The sequence below is a fragment of the Phalaenopsis equestris genome, unplaced genomic scaffold, assembly GCF_001263595.1.
Source record: "Phalaenopsis equestris unplaced genomic scaffold, ASM126359v1 Scaffold000410, whole genome shotgun sequence".
NCBI classification, from domain to species: domain Eukaryota; kingdom Viridiplantae; phylum Streptophyta; class Magnoliopsida; order Asparagales; family Orchidaceae; genus Phalaenopsis; species Phalaenopsis equestris.
Window position 1 is genome coordinate 91,075 of NW_018164851.1, and position 4,460 is coordinate 95,534.

At 38.7% G+C, this 4,460-nt stretch overlaps 1 pseudogene; it reads right to left on the reverse strand.

Moving 5' to 3' along the window:
* Positions 1 to 360: 360 nt before the first annotated feature.
* On the reverse strand, positions 361 to 3,807 carry LOC110026984 (annotated as a pseudogene).
* Between the last annotated feature and the right edge of the window lie 653 nt (positions 3,808 to 4,460).

Here is a 4,460-nt window from a genome sequence, read left to right on the forward strand (position 1 = left end):
ATAATACTAAAGGTTTGAATAAGACTTCGTTCGAAAAAACATTAAGGCTCCAACTCATCGTAGAGAAAATCAACTATAAATAAAAGGCTTCGGTTGAGCATTCTGATAAATTTGATCTTAATAATTTAAACTAATAGAATTGATCTTCAAAATTTAAAATGATGTCATGATAGACTTCATGACTACCAAATTTAATTAGATTTAATTAGTTTAGAGATTAAAAAAAATCACCAACTCCCTCATGGAAGAAACATCAAAAACTTCATTCAGTGGCAGGCAAAGATTAGTATAGATGGATGTGAATTCATTATATCAATAATAAATAACAACAAAATAATCCAGCTACAACATATAATCTAATGAATGGTGGCCGCCGGCAACTCAGTCTTTATTCATTGATTATGTAGTGATCACATATGATAAAAATAAAATAAAATAAAATAAAAAGGAACATGAACCTTTCTTTATATGAAAGAGAAGCATGAGGGCCACAACTAAATGGGGGGAAATAAAAAAATTCTGCCCTTAATACTATTTGTAAGAATCTATCTACACCCCACCCAACAACTAAATTCATGAAGATACAGACAAGCCTGCAATGATACAAGCCACCTACCAATCTACATCAGAAGTTCTAAGCAATTCTGGTCTTGATCGGCTTCAGCTTCAGGCCCATGCTTTCCGGCGAGTAGAGCTCCGGCGAAATGCAGGAGGGGCTTAGAGGGCTCCGGGGGCTCAGGTTCAGTTGGCATGGCCTGTAAAGTCCATAGCCCATGAGGAAATACTCCATGGGGATCAGCATCGCATGGGGCTGCTCCTCTGTCACCACCGACCCACATACCTGGACCTGCAAGTCAGCGACAGTTTCGCGACTAGTTAGCCGTTAAAAGCCACATGTCCCTTGCATTACTCTTCTAACCAAGCCATTCCTATGTGCAGATGAGATAAGTGTGGATAGGTGCTGATTTGGTGGTATTCACTACAATACCACAAGAATACCATCAATATGCAAATGCAGATTCCATACGTAATATTTGCTCCATTTCAGGACACATGAAAATTTTTTAGGTTGCAGGCTTTCATGTCTGCTATTCTCAACTCCTTTCAAGTGAAATTTAGAGTTCATTGGGAGGTTTATGAATCGCTTCACAATTGTTGTCAAATAATTCTTTTGAAAAAAAAGTATGGAAAATATATACTAATTCATTGAATAAGACAATTCGGCCACAGCTAATCCCACATTATCTCGAACAAATCAAACTTTTTTTTTTGTCGGTGATCTTGGAGCATGAGACCTTTCGATGTGGAATTAAATGCCCATACATCAGGCCATCTCTCATCCACCAAAACATACTCTTTCTTACCTCAACAAGGGCGCAGTATCTCCTGTCTAGCTTGGAGGTCATGTGGAGGGCATCAGAGTGGAAGGGAGAGCTGTCACCGACAAATATCAATGTCCTGCATCGAAGCTTCTTCAGCTCTTCACTCAAGTCATGCCTCCTACTCAAAAGGCAAGAAGCACTGTTCAGTAAGAGGTGCTTGAAGTCATCAAAATCATGTGAAACAGAATAAACATTAGATAAAGAGGTACCCATTCATGGATTGAAGAAATCGCCAGACGTTTATGCTCTGTCGTTCATCAAGAAGCTGCAAAGGGGGAGTATAGAAAATTTAGCGAGATTGACTCTAATTGCAGAAACAGGATATGGAAAAAGGAATGTAGTCACTGAAAAACTAACGCTTCTGCAAGCCTGGACTATGTCTGATTCAGGTTCTTGCGAACTGCCACGAACTTCCTGCTGGAATCAACAGAATCATGAATCTAATGATTTTTTGAAAAATATAATGCATATGCTTAAAAAAAAAATTGAAGTATCTCACTTTACTGAAGTTATCTCTGAAGCAAAAAATCTTTAATCAGCCCGGACATTCCATAGAAGTATAACAAATTCAACATCACCTGAAAGTATATACCCTAGAGATGAGCAATCACAGCACTTTTAAAAAAAAATTGTTTCTTTTGTTTATAGAGACTCAAAAATCCCACATTTTGGGAGATTTAAGGATTTTAAAACATACTTTATTGTACAACCACTCAGTCCAGGAGGGAGCTTTACATAATGGAGATACAAGCATCAGACCAATAACTCGATTTCGATATCTTGACTGCATTAATTTAAAAGAGAGTCGAACGGTAAAAATACAACTTTATTATAATGCTATTATAATTTAAGTATTAACAAGGAGACATACAGCAAAAAGGGTGAGGATGTAAGCACCCGCAGTGACTCCCATGCACATCACAGCTGCTAATCTGGATGAAAGGAGGCATTTTTAATAAACAAAAGATTCAAAAACCTGCTGATGAATCATCTCTAACCTTTTTTAGATTTTCAAAAGAAGAATTATTATCAACATAACAAGAAATATTACCCAAAGAAATCAAGAACGTCAGCAACTTGATCTGCCAATTCATCAACAGAGGGCACTGGCAGGTCCATAGAAATAGGAGCAGCTCCAAACTGTAGAAACTCTTGAGGAAGATGGCAAAAATCATATGAGTAGGTTGTTCCAATTGAAGCAAAACAAACAATTACAACAACGGAATGAAAAATTAACAGAGGAGCTAAAACGAAATGACTGACCTCATGCCCTGGAGGGGTGATATGATAAATACAAAAATTATGAAGCAGCAAGGAAGCAGCCTCCGGGGCATACAACAATCCTTGAAAACATGATATATCTGGTGAAAAACCACAGAAACAAACTTTAAAATTACTTCCTCTCTTGTTCAATCATTAAGCATGAAAGACAACTTGTTCAAACTCTTATTTCAATTAAAGAAAATGTAAATTTAAACATATAAAAATGAGTCTCTCTCAAACAAAATATGATATTAAATGAAAATCTTGCCTTCGAATAGAAGAAAATACTATAAGAGAAGCAGAAAGTCGTTGACAACTAGCATGTGATCATGAAAATAATGCAATAAATTTCCCAAAATTGTAAATTCAGTTTCTTTCTGAATTTCCAAGCAGCTTCACAAATGTCCTTTTTTACGTTTGCAAGAAAACACTAATAATTCTATTTCCACACAAAGAGGACAACAAATGAAGGATAAATTGAAGCAAAAAGTATAAACTTCAACTTACAGTTCAACGCCACATCAGGATAAGTTACAAGGGCAGGCTTCTCATGATCGCCAAACACGGACACTGAAACAGACCCAAATCTTGTTTGTATAACGTGTTCCTAGAAGCCAAACAAAACACACAAATTATTCAACATAACAAAATACAGCGCTTATTTCACATGAAAACATCGTCTAATAGATTATCACACCCTATAAACTAATCGAGCCATCAACAAACAGGGCAGAAATGCAAAGTTTCCCCAAGCAATCAAACCAGCAAACCCGTTACATTTGTAAATCAATAATCAAATTGTAAAAAACACCTTCAGCCATACATCCACATGCAGTTAAAAACACAACCGGCCAGAAAAAAATCCCTAAAAATCTATCAAAACCGTCGCCAAGATCGGGAGAAACAAAACCAGCATTGTAAAATCCAATCCCTTCTCATATAAACCGCATCAAAATCTTAAAAAAAAAAGAAATAAATTATCCAATTCGATCGAATCGGGAGGCGGAAAGCAGATACTTATAAGCAGAATGCTTGAGGTTTACGGGGCCCAAACCTTCCCTCCAAACGAGATTCTCTCCACGTCAATGGACACGGAGCCGCTAGATTCTCCCATCAGCTCCCAATGCCCCCTCTTCTTCTGCCTTCTCCCTCCGCTCTCCTTCTCGCTTCTCCTTTTATACGCAGGTCGGGTTAGGTTAAGCCCACCGACACCCGTCGGATCTCCACCATTTCGCAGGCCTCGGACCCGAAGCTGGAAGGCGGTGGGGTCCACCGGAAGAGGTGAATGTAACCTCGCGGTTAATCGACCGACAGTTTGCGAGTCAAATGACGGAATTGCCTTTCGAGCTCTAGCCAGCTGGTGGGCCAAACCGGCGTGGGCCCCGCCTTGACGAAACGTGTTCGTGGGCCCGATTCACGGGCCCTGCTTGGTGACGTGGATTGGGATCCAAGAAGAAGCTTTTGGGATTGCCATCTGGCACTTCTCGTGGTTATTTTTCTCTTTAGGGCTAATAAAACACGTTTTTCTTAAGCGAGTAAGAAATTAGGGGTAATTAGCCTTTAAACGCGATTTCACAATTGCAGTCATGCAGTCGTGTTTTAAGAACGATGAAAAAATGACGTTTTTATGGAGTAGTGTTCGCGGACGCTTAGCGCTGCGTACGATATTGAGGTTATGTCGAGGGTACAAGGGGGTTATATTCACGGTATGATCCCTTATAACCTCCATGTAACCTTCTGTAACCTAAAATAAGTTTTGCGCTTCTGTTATTATATATTAAGAATTTATTAGTAGGTTACAGATAAGTTACAGAA